The sequence below is a fragment of the Carassius gibelio genome, chromosome B15 (genome assembly GCF_023724105.1).
Source record: "Carassius gibelio isolate Cgi1373 ecotype wild population from Czech Republic chromosome B15, carGib1.2-hapl.c, whole genome shotgun sequence".
In the NCBI taxonomy this organism is placed as follows: domain Eukaryota; kingdom Metazoa; phylum Chordata; class Actinopteri; order Cypriniformes; family Cyprinidae; genus Carassius; species Carassius gibelio.
In genome coordinates, this window is record NC_068410.1 from 4,640,140 (window position 1) to 4,653,159 (window position 13,020).

Sequence of the window (13,020 nt, forward strand, 5' to 3'; positions counted from 1 at the left end):
AGTAAGATCGAAGCGTGCGTTAAGAATGCAAATAGGGTCAATTTAACAATGAAACCTGCAATAGGCTATTCAGCAAGAATGAACGGCAGCTGCATTAAATTAAATGTCATAATAATTGCTCGTTGTCTATATCATAACGGTCATCGGTGTCAGAACTGAAACATGCCTGCCGATTGTCACGTTTAATTAAGATTACTTTAAATAGAAATACGGATCTGTCCAGTCGCCTAAGGTCTGCACGTGTCCGCCTATTTCTGATTAATTAAATAGATCTGAAAAAGCTCCAAAGTGACACCAGACAGCCTTTTCTTACACACACTCTCTCTCTCTCTGGTTTTGGCTCATTAGTCGGGTCTTGTTTATATTCTCCTCATGTTTGCTTCTCTCTGTTGAAAGCTGGACACCTGACAACTGGCACGCGACAGAGAGAGAGAGAGAGAGAGAGAGAGAGAGAGAGAGAGAGAGAGAGAGAGAGAGAGAGAGAGAGAGAGAGAGAGAGGCTGATAGAATATGAAAAGCGAGAGGTAAAACGCTCGGATCAGTGAGAGATGGAGCAAATTAGAAGCTGTAAAATAAAGGGAGAGAGCGAGGCGTTGATGGAGGGAGGGAGGAAGAAAGAACGGGGGAGAATTTGCACGAGAGCACCGAGTGCGTGAGGGGAGTCTGTCTGGCACGTGAGGACAAAAATAGACTTCTGCGAGCTAAATATAGCGCAGATCACAGCACGAGCGAGATGGAGAGAGTAAGAAAGGACTCGCCCGCACTTTTGGAAATGATTTCTGAAGGAGCGCACCCTCCTCCATCCACCGGCTCCGTTTCGGAAATCTATTTTCGACGTGCACGAAATTTAACATCTATCATTCAAATGAGAGCAGTAGGACTCACTTTAAAAGCGTGCATAATTCAGAGGGAAGGCTCTCAACGTGATGTGTATTTATAGGCCCAGCCTACGAGAAAGTATATTTAGAGTTTCTGTTGTCGATCAGACACGTCTGGGGGTCTTTGGCACGTATGCGTTCGTCTTTAAGTACTGGAACACATGCACGCTCGACTAAAGCATTGCACGAGCGCTCGTCCCCGTGAACATGCTTCAAGTCAACTGCAATTGCAAGCCATTGTGGCTATGCATTGTAAACAGTTTACTTTTGCTTCTAAACCACTGAAATGTTTTGGAAAGAAGTGATGCCTTTATTTGATTAAAAATACAGTAAAAACAGTAATATTGTGAAATATTGCTACAATTTAAAATAACTGTTTTCTAGATCTTAAAATGTTATTTATTCAAGTGATGCAAAGCTGAATTTTCAGCATCATTGCTACAGTCTTCAGTGTCACATGATCCTTCAGAAATCATTCTAATATGATTTGCTGCTCAAGAAACATTTCTGATCATTCTACTTACTATTTTTGTTGAAACTGATAAAGGATTTTAAATTGAAAGTTCAAAATAATCTTTAGAATCTTTTTGGAATTGAATGCACCCTTGCTGAATAAAAGTATTAGTTTATTATTATTATTTTAAAAAAGGAAGTGTATATGTTATTAGAGCTCCCATATTTTCAGGTGAAGCAGAAAATGAGAATATAGTATGGCAGCACTTGACTTTAACCAACAGAACTGGATTGGATTGGTGTTCTGTACTAGAACAAAGTATATCAGAATAGATTGGTAACGTGCATTAAGATGAATGATTTCACACTGGCGTTATTATGTTTGAGCATGTAAACGCAGTGTGACTAATTACTCTAAAGCTGTGGGATCTCATGACTATTAAACAGCTGGAAACATTAGCATTCATATACCTTTTTTTTTTTTTTTTTTACTAGAAAGTGTGCATGCAAAAGTATCCAATGAAAAAGTACCAACTTTTTGCATGCGAGAAATGATGGTATACATCCAAAAAAATGTCCATGCCATACAATTTTTTGGTCCTTTTATGTATGCACTGATATAAAGATCTTGCAAAAAGCAGTAGAACGTATATATGATAATGACTGCTACAGTCCTGTGTGTATGCGCACAATGGAATGCATGGCTTTGTGGTTTGTGAACCAGAGCGTGGGTGTCTACAGAAGATGGAGTGAGACGGATGTGTCTACCTGCAGTGATCAGTAATGGATGAGCTGATCCAGGCTTGGCTAAACGTTCAGAGTAATGGATGGGAAGAGTCAAGTCTGTCTAAATGCACACAGAGCCCGTCTGTGATGACTGACAGGTCATCTGTGGCTCCCGGAGCAGACCATGTGTCATTGTTCCACATCCTCGCACAAAAATCACTGCAATTCATAATCTTTATACATTTGTGCAGAGGTAACAAAATACTATTGTTTACCATTCTGTAAATCCGAATGCAGAAACATTGAGGGAAAAATGCGTGAATTGCCCTGCAGGGATGAGTAAAGTGTCGTCCTATCAGGCATCAAGTGCTTGTTTTGCAAGTCAAATCTGAGACGATGATAGAAAGACTTCGGAATTTGAGTCACGTATTAAATTACAAGACTGGATTTTGATTTGTGAACAACAATTCCAGACCACTGAGGCTAATAAAACATTATGCAGAGATTCGCTTGTCACAAAGTGATGACAAACCTGAAATATAAGCTCAAAACTGACAGTATCCTATCTAAAATGAAAGCTACAGGGGACATTGCTGTTAGCCTCAGCTTTATGTCAAGATTGTTGCCAGAAACAGAGAAAAACAAGCTTAATCTGAGCAAACAATTACATTTTTTAAAAATATCCACAAATTCAATGATCCACTGAATAAAGCATTCAAGATCGCCGGCTTGCTAAATAGTGTGAACAACAGGAATTGTTTCGCAAACGTGAGTCATTTAATGTTATTCAGTGGATTAAGCGTGCCTTTTCACGTGACCAAAATGTGCAGTGCATCTGGGATTCAAATCTCATAACATATCGGTTTTGTTGTCACTAACAGGTCCAAAACGGATGAGCTTGCTTATAGATTTCTCTGATAGCGCTTGTATCTGCACCGTTCTTATAAATCGTGATGCTTGGGGCTAATCAAAGTTGACTGAAGTCATGCAGTTTGTCAAAAGTGGCTGTTTTTTTCCAAATTTGTTCAAATCAGTCCCAAGCACTATCCATCCATGCATTGTCTTGTGGATGTTATGCAGTTGTATTGTTTAATATACACTAAGTATACTATTTGCTTTGTAAGTTGCATTGTGTTGTGCAAATCATGCAATTTAACTTTTAAAGATACAAATCGTTTGTTTTAGGAGGTTGTATTTAAAATGCTTAGAAATGCTGCCTCTAGGGAGTAAAATTTGAAAGAACTAAATCTTTAAGTCAAGGTCATGCGTTTCAATTTTACATGATAATTTGTTTCTAGCTGATGCTTTTCTTAACAAAGTGTCTTTAAAATCACATGGATCATGTTTATTACCAAGAGAAGTTGCTGACAGTACACAATGCATGCATGTTAAAATGCAAGGAGCAACCAAAACACATTAAACTTCTAATCATGTCTTCTAAAGACACTTCTAAACGATGTTACTATTACACTGCTCTGAAAGAATCCCTATAGATAGAGTCTTTAAAAAAAAAAAAAGAGAGAGAATAATTTCTGCATTTAAAGTATTTGTGAAATATTCCTTTGTGACTTTTACTTTTCTCTTCAATTCACTGTGTTCAATAATTCTGGTGTCCTCAGATGATCCATATTTCCATCCAATGTTGCATCCATCCATCATCCATCCAACCATTACATTAAACTTCAAATCATGTCTTTTAAAGACACTTATGTTTACGTTGCTCAAAACGAGTCCCTCCAGGTATGAGACATTTTACTAAGAACATTTAACTAAAGATCTTTTCTGCTTTTGAAATTTCTCTCTTAGACTTTTACTTTTCACCTAAATTCACTGTGTTCAAAAATTCTGCTGTCCTCGGGTGATCTATGAGGCTTTTTGCAGTCTTGAGCTGAAAATGAAATTCTGCCTCACCCTATGATTTCTTCTGGTTTTAGGAAAACATGGATGATTTGAACACCTTGTGGGAAAGTATCTCCATATTGCATCCAAAAAATTTAGAGACCGAGGTCGTACAGGGACGAAGAGCTAATGAGTGTTTTTGGAGTTTGAAATCCAGTAAATTTGGTGTGATGTGCTCTTCTGCCCCTGGTGCGAGTATTAACTTCTGCATTAAGCGTAACGTTTAGGGTTGAGAAGAGCTTTAGCACTCCTGCCAGCTGGTAATTAAAGCATATGTGAACCTTATGAAAAGGACGGGCTATGGTTTTTTCTTTTTAGTTTTTAATGAGTCAGGGTCAGATTGTGGAATTATAAGTGTATTTCAAAGAATTAATAGATTGGTTTTGGAAAAGTTCTAATTTATTATTGTTTTTTTTTTCACAACGCTTCCCCTTGAATTACTTTGACCTTTGTCGAATACATTAACTAAAGCTACATTTCTCATCACGCTGCATGATGAAACTTCATTATGGATTTAAAGCTTTTTTGAAAACATTATGGTAAAATAACAGCTGGTGGGTCAAGTACTGTTGGCATCACATCCAACATATAAGGAGAATTCAATCAAAGGAGAGTGTCCACTTTAGATAATTGTCAATTGAGACAATTCAGTCCCATTCTTATACATTATTATTCACATTAGTCTTGATAATTTCTGATGGATTCATCCATCCATCCATCCATCCTAAATCCATCCATCATAAACTAACCTGGGCTTTTGTGCATGAAATAAAATAAAAAGTACAGCTGTTTACTAAGTAAACTGACTAAAACATTAGATACATTTATCACTTAACTTGATCCACAAGAATAAATATTTGATAAGCTCAGTCTCTGTTGTACCACCAACAGTCACATAAAAGAGGTTCAGCACAGACCGAACGCTGCCTCAGGAAACACCTCAACGTCTCATTCTTCAAGCAGCTACCAACATGCTGTGAAATTTCTCAGTTCATCAGGTAAATCCGCAGCCAATTAGGAACCGTGCCAGCATGGACTGCATAACACTGCGCGTGGTCAGAGAGGATTGCCTGATCTACAGATTCAGGAACCGCACTAAGCTGCACATCTGCCTTTAAAACGGCAACTAGAGAATTGCTTTCGTTTCATGTATTGATTTTCCGTTTAGCGGACCTCACAGCAGTAAATAAACATAGTTTGTATTACAAAAAACGTTAATTCTTCAGAGCCATTCTAGGTTTTGTCCATCATTATTCTTGCGTAATGTTGTTTATCTGCAGTAAAGCAGTGCATCAAATGCATGAACCTGCTGAAGCCGCATGACGCTGGTGTTTCTATTTTTCATTCAGTACGGTTACGCTGGCAAAGAAGATTGTTACTTCCAATTTGGAGACATTATTGCAAATGTATTTTACGTAAACTGTCATCAGTGTTTAGCAGTTGTTTGTTGTTGTGTGTGCACTGGTGGACAGGACAGCCAGCCAGCCAGAGATGTAATATTTGTTTGGATGATATGTCTTTATCAGTCTTGGCTTACTGAACCCTAGTGACACCGTGTGTGTGTGTGTGTGTGAGAAAGTGAGACACAAACGCCAGCTGGAGCTACAGTCTCAGACAGTTGAATGATTGACCTCTTTGACTTCAGCTATCCTCTGGTTCTCTCTCTCTCGCTCTTTTTTTTTTTTTTCTAACACATAAATTCTATCTTCCAGTTGAAGATAAAGACGCCTGGTTTCCTTCCAGAGCCAAAAGTTAAAGATCCTGCTGGAACGTGGCAGAATGAAAGCAGGGCGTTTACTTTGGGAAAAATGGTTTACTCAGCCAAGTCTGTCAATGTTTATTCACATTCACATCGTTCCAAATGACTGTCTTACTTCTGCAGGACATAAGAAGTGAATGTTCTGGAAATATATAAAAAAAAAAAAAAAAAAAAAAAAGTTTCATAAATGTATCGAGCTTTGTTACAAAACTTTGATATGTTTGTTTCTCAGTGACTTGAAATAAAGCTATGTAAGATCCAAATTTGGTTCATTTCGAGTGGATACTCAGATAACTTTAGTTTGGTGAGAGGAACAGACTATAGCACATCTTGAATAAATTAATAAAAGAATTTGTGACCTTTTTATTTTGCAATTCAGACCTTTTTTGAAAGCTATAAATGAATAATTGTGAGATATAAACTCATAACTTTGACCTTTTCTCGCAATTTTGAGTTTACAATTAATTTTTTTCTGCCAAAGAAAATGAAAAGAGAAATGATAATTGTGACTTCTTATCTTACAATTAAAAAAAAAATTAATTGAGAGATATAAATGCGGAATTGTGACTGTCAATTTTGACTTTTTCTCAGTTTTTTCTTCATTGAGACAAAAAAGTTGGAATAATCAAATAAAAACTTAGAACTGGGAGAAAAGTCAGAATTGTGTGATACGTTTCTATTACCTTTAATTTTTCTATCCATTGGTGGAAACAAGCTTTCATACATAAAGCATGTGAGTCTTTCACAAAACTTTTATGATAGTTTTTGCATAATTTTGCAGCTTAGAATTTTTTTTTCACTTTCATTAAATGGACAAGAACATTCATGAATTTGCTTTCCATGTTCCACTGAAGAAAAATATGATGACAGAGTTTTCATTTTTGGGGTGTGCTATTGCACCATCACACTCTGGAGTGATGGACAGTGGTAAAGGCATGTGGCAGACCTTGTCAAAATCCTCCAATGAGAAAGGACTGGTGGCCTGCAGTGACAGATGTGTGTATGGTGTAATAGCTAGAGACAGACACATGGCACAGCTGGGAACCATACTAGTGTGTGTGGGGCTCAGTTTCAATGCTGTTTGGTGTGCATAAAAAGCCTTTTTATCATTTCAGATATTTAGATTTCAGGCCCAAAATATAAAAACAAGACATTGCTAACATAATTCTGGTAGTTAAATTGCACATAATAATTTATTACATTTTTTGTTTAACATCCACTGCTATTCAAAAGTGTCAAAACATCTATTTTAAACTAATTTATTCCTGTGATCAAAGCTGGATTTACAGCATCATTCCTCCAGTCTTCAGTGTCACATGATCCTTCAGAAATCTTTTTAATATGCTGATTTGCTGCTCAAGAAACATTTTTATTATTATTGACAACAGTTGTGCTGATATTTAAAAAAAAATCTTTTTAAGATTGATTGATGAATAGAAAGCATTATTTTAAAATGTTTAAATTAATAGAAATTATACAATTACAAATGTCAAATGTCTTCTTGCTGAATCAAAGTAATAATTTCTTTCATACACACACACACACACACATATAATAATTTATTCTGTATTACACAAAAAAAAAAGACAAAATCAGACAAATAACACTACTTTTTGAGAATGATTTGTATTATTTGTGAAGTTCCTGTATTATAAATTTTATTTATTTATTTTTGTCATTGGATATCGATTTCATTGTTAAATATACTAAATTGAGGATGTGACCGGCTGGGAGTGTTTTTTATTTTATAATTTTATTGAACCACCAATGTTTATGAACAGGTTTACTAGACAACAGATCAATATTTTGTTGAACTATATGCATGCAAAAAATATGGCTCTATATGGTTGAAGAAAAAAACTGATAAGTTAATGGAAAAGGTCTTTTATATATTCTTTACTGGGCAATATTGCATTTGCAACAGGTTTTTTCTTTCCTCAAGCAATCCATGTGCCATTTCAATCATGAGAGGACTGACCTCTTTGTGAGAAAATGTTTTAACATTTTATTGCATGAAGTAATCAATAAAGTACCTAGGGAGCTCTGTTCTTGCTCAAATCCTTATCTTCTGCTCTTTTCCGTTTCCCTTCAGGAAATATTCAAGGTGTTTATTTGCTGAAAATCTCCCCCTCTGCCTTTGCACTTGGAATATAGTGCAAGGAGTCATGTGGACTGTTTTCATTGTATGTATACAGTCCCAGACAGCTCCAAAATATATTTTAAATATATGTTGAAATCGGTACATTTCAATTAAATATATTCTAGAAATTGAGAATATATATATTTCGTTTAAACCTCAGAAAGTATATTTTAAAACCTATTTCAAGGACAAGAAAAACATTTCCAATTTTACAGTAGCCTAGATTTTATACAAACATAAATACAATTAGTGATAATTAATTTTCACAAAGTTTTTCTTTAAATGTAAATATTTGCATATTTTAGCAAATATATTTTTGGCCATTTTTTTTTAAATTTTCAAATATATTTAAAAATGCATTTGAACATTTGAAGGACATGAGAGTGAGTAAATTATTACAGATGTTTATTTCGATTTAACTATTCTTTCTTGTTTTAGCATTACATAGAAAAATAGTTTGTGTCTAAGCAATTGTAACAAACATGAAAAACTGAGTACAGTCAGCTGCGAATTTAATACATCACTACACGAGCCTGTGACCTTCAGATCGGCTGGTGTGCAGATTGTACACTTCTTTACTAATAAACACACAAACGTGTGTGAAACACTTTTCAATTGTTAAGCCATTCTCCCTGTTTAAGTCCTTTAAGCTGAGGAGTCTGTTACACAGCCCAACTCATTTACTCATCCTTTGGTTCTCATGCACTCATGCACAGGTTGACATGAGCAGGTCAGCATGTGGGTCGCAGTCCTGACGTCATTCGGTGCGGAGAGCTCGTCGAGTGTCCTCATTAGCAAACACACCTCTAATGAGTCACTCGCTCTGGAAAGATGAGCGTATTATGGGTAATGTGCACTTCTAGATGGGAACTTCCCATTGACTTTGTTCTTAAATTAAGCCAATTACTGCCATTTGGTAACAATAGCATTGCTTTTATTGTCCAGACTTAGGGTTAGGGATTTGTTCAAAACACCTGAATCGTATAGTACGTTTACACAACAATGATTGCACTAGAAACGGAAATGTTTTCCTTTGCAAATTTGAATTTTTTTACATACAGATGACAATCTGCATTGAGACTTGAAGCTATAAGCTTTAACCTGTGCCAGTAAGCAACCAACCAGTTTAACGTAGCAACTGCATACCAACACACTGGATAAGACACTAACACGATTGTGACAAATTTTGTATAGGCAAGAAATAATCATATTTGACTACGTAAAAATCCTTTACATGTTTTCCTTGAAGGGAACTTTTCGGTCCTGCCAAGATTAACAAAACCTAACATTATATTATTGTACACTTAAATCTACTGATTTCTGTTTGTCAGTATGACTGTTTATCCATCTTGCTCTGTTTCTCTCACTTTCACACGACTGATAGATAAAAAAACAACTCCCTTGACATCAGACCGCTTCTTTTTTGGTGTTCTTGTTATTTGTTCGTCGATGAGTTCCAGGAGTAACCGTGCAGTGATTTGTGTTATAGTCAGTCTCGGCTGAAAGAGTGTTTGGGTTTCATCTTCTGTCGCGGGGCCTGTTGTTAGCATTCAGTGGAGAGTCGTTGTCGGAACAAAACAACAAGCTACACTCATCTACAACCGTCCTTATCTCCCAGGAGTCCTCAGTGCTGCGCTGCTAGGACCAATCAATGAAAGTCCACTGTATCTGTACCGCTCTGCGTGTATAACACACATCCAAAACAAATATCCAACAAAATAGTGCTCAGTAAGTATGCTAAGCCTGTTCTCCACAATGTGCTCCTTCATACATCACCTGCTAAGTCTAAAGTCGTATCAGCTCGTTCCAGATCACGTCATTATAGTTCTCTAGATACTCCACACTCTCCTAAAATATTCATGGAGCAGCTTGTGTTTAGCATGTCAGTTGGTACTTAATGGCAATTAATAGCTTCACATGTTGAAGTGTATTTTGAAAAATTCATGACTGAGTACAGATGCTAGCTAGTTTAGCTGTTTACCAAGCAGGCTGCAATTTATAGCAACACTGTCTGTCTCAGGAAATCCTCTCAGTGCTTTTCAGATATTTATGTGGTTTTCAAGCTAATGTTCATTTTGAATTTTGCTACTTTTACACTGTTTCTGTAGGTTTCTTTTTTAGTCCATTGCTTATAATGACACATCACCTGCTTGGATGTTCTGGGTGGTTACTACGGTGTTCTGATTAGTTACCAGGTGGTTGCTAAGTTGTTCTGGGGTTTACTAATGTGTTTGCTATGGAATTATGAGTGGCTACTAAGTGGCTCCAATGGTGTTTTGAAGTAGAGTTTGACTCCTAACCCTAGGGTTGTGGGTTCAAGCCTCGGGCTGGCAATACCATGACTTAGATGCCCTTGAGCAAGGGACCAAACCCCCAACTGCTCCCCGGGCACCGCAGCATAAATGGCTGCTCCAGGTGTGTGTTCACTGCTGTGTGTGTGTGCACTTTGGATGGGTTAAATGCAGAGTACGAATTCTGAGTATGTGTCATCATACTTAGCTGAAAGCCAGGCCACTTTATGTGGTCACTAGGGATTTTCAGATTGTTGCTACAGTGTTGTGGGTGGTTCTGGGTGATTATTAGCGGCTAACGAGGCTATAGAATACCCAAGATGTGTCACTCATATAGTCTTGAATGAGAAAAAATGCATCGCACGACATGGCTGCTCTATTGAAAGAAGCCCCGCCCTCTGAATAAAAGAGCCAATCACTAATTGGGAAAGTCAGTGTGTCACTGCAGCTGCTGTTAGAAATCCCAGTTGCTATAGAAACAGCCATCATTCTAAAAACGTGCACTTAGGACTAGTGTTGTCAAAAGACCTGGTATTTTGGTACTAAAAAAATGAAAATTATCGGTACCGATTACTGAAATTTTGGTACCGTGACAACACTAGGACTGCTCATGGACAGTGGTTGATCTAGCCTGAAAAATCATCTTTTTAATGCAAATGGAGCAATAAGGAACAGCATTTATGAGGCAGTTGTCATTAGATTTCATTGGTGATTTCAAATATGAAATCTAATCGTAATCTTGTTAATGTTTTCCCATTAAAAGAGATAGGAAGTGCACTTTGCATGCCCTAAAGGCATTTCAAAGATGGCCACCGAGTGAAATGACTTGTCTTTAAGGGACTTTGGCAGCTAGAGATTACTAAGCAGTTGCTAAGATGTTCTAGGTGGTTAATATTAGTGCTGTAATTTTTAGTCAAAAATCGATTGCACAATTGATCGGACCAACCAAAAAAAAGTTTCGAAAATGAAACTATGGAATCGATTTTAACCAAATATGTACACTATTAATTTTAAAAGAATTAAACAATTAAAAAATATATAGATGTAACAAAACTCACAAAAAAGGCGAAAAAGAAAATAAAGAATTCCGAAAGTGCAGTAGCCTATGCATTGTGAAAGCTAGACAGAAAATACCAGCAATTTTACGCGCAAATGATTTCAATGTTAAGTCAATCTAAAGACGCGTTTAAGCGTGCCTGGAGCTCTCGCGGCACGGTAGACGCGAATTCACCTCATTCGCGCATCTAGTTACAGGAGATTCTGAGTTAGGAAAAGGAACATTGCAAGCAGACAGCGACCAGCTTGGACTTTTAAGTCCATTTAAAGTTTCATTTTTTGAACAGTTGTTTGCAATGGATTGAATCATTATTTAAATTAATCTTGGAGATTATTGAATTGACTAAATCATATAAATGCAGCCGGGTTGAAGCCTGCAGTGATGTTTTTCTTTTGCTATGGCAGCTGTCCCCTCTGCATATATATTTTTTCAAGGATGTTGCACTCCTGTTGCTGTTTGTTATTCTGCACATAACTTCATGCCAATAAATAAAAAATATTGCTGACTTGTGCATTTCCAGCGCTCTCTTTACGTTTGTCCGTTATTTGATGTTGAAAAAGGAAACTTCTTTTTTTTTTTTTGACATGGAAAATCGATTTTACAATTGATTCAATGAACACTTATGTCTTAAAAATCTAATATTTGTCAGTTTCTCTCTTGTTCCGAGGTCACCGTGGCCACCAGATCCAGTCTGTGTCCAGATCAGAGGGTCACTGCAGTCACCCGGATCCAGTACGTATCCAGACCAGATGGTGGATCAGCACCTAGAAAGGACCTCTATTGCCCTCTATTGTTTCTCCAAAGGTTTTCTGTCACCGATGGAGTTTCGGTTCCTTGCCGCTATCGCCTCTGACTTGCTTAGTTGGGGTCACTTCATCTACAGCGATATCGTTGACTTGATTGCAAATAAATGCACACACACTATTTAACTGAACAGAGATGGCATAACTGAATTCAATGATGAACTGACTTTAACTATCATTTTGCATCATTGACACACTGTTTTCCTAATGAATGTTGTTCAGTTGCTTTGACGCAATGTATTTTGTTTAAAGCGCTATATAAATAAAGGTGACTACTATGGAAGCGTTATTGGTGGTTACAAGATGTTGGTTTCTAGAGTGTTCTAGGTTCTGGGTGGTTACTACAATGCTCTGATTAGTACCTAAAGTGTTCTGAGTGGTCCCAGTATTATGCTCTGGTTTTCTGCATTGTTACGAGGCAGCAGCTAACTGACCCAAGAAAAACACCCACATCCATGTCTCTGTGATGTCCAATTTTTAGTCAATTTTATTATTTTCCAGGCAAAAACAACTGTCTGATTGCCAGTTCTCAAACTAAAGAGGGTGATGTTCAAATCACTATAGTTCTATATAACAACAGTAACAGCTTTCTTAATAAATTAACATGGCATTAAAACACTAAACAAATCTTAAAATCTTCCCATAATTTTGCTTCATTTTGTGTTGTCCAACAGCAAGTTACTTCTATTGTACTTTTAATTTGGATATTTTTAGGATGATAAATAAACCCAAGTATGAAGGACAGGCCACCGCCATCTAGAGCAATGAAAATGCGTGCGTAGTATCTGGGGAGCTCACTGACGTCCGGGCGTCTCGAGGGGCGTGCAGATGTTCAGAAGAGCTTCACGACAGTATCGGCAGTGACGGGTGACTGAAGAAGCCTTGGTGTCCTTTCAGATAAAAGCTAATTACACAGAGCGCATGCAGGAGGTCGTAACAGAGAGACGAGAGAGGACGTCCAGCTTTAATATCACTGTGCGCGCGCGCGTGTGAGGAGCTGTCACTGCTTCCACT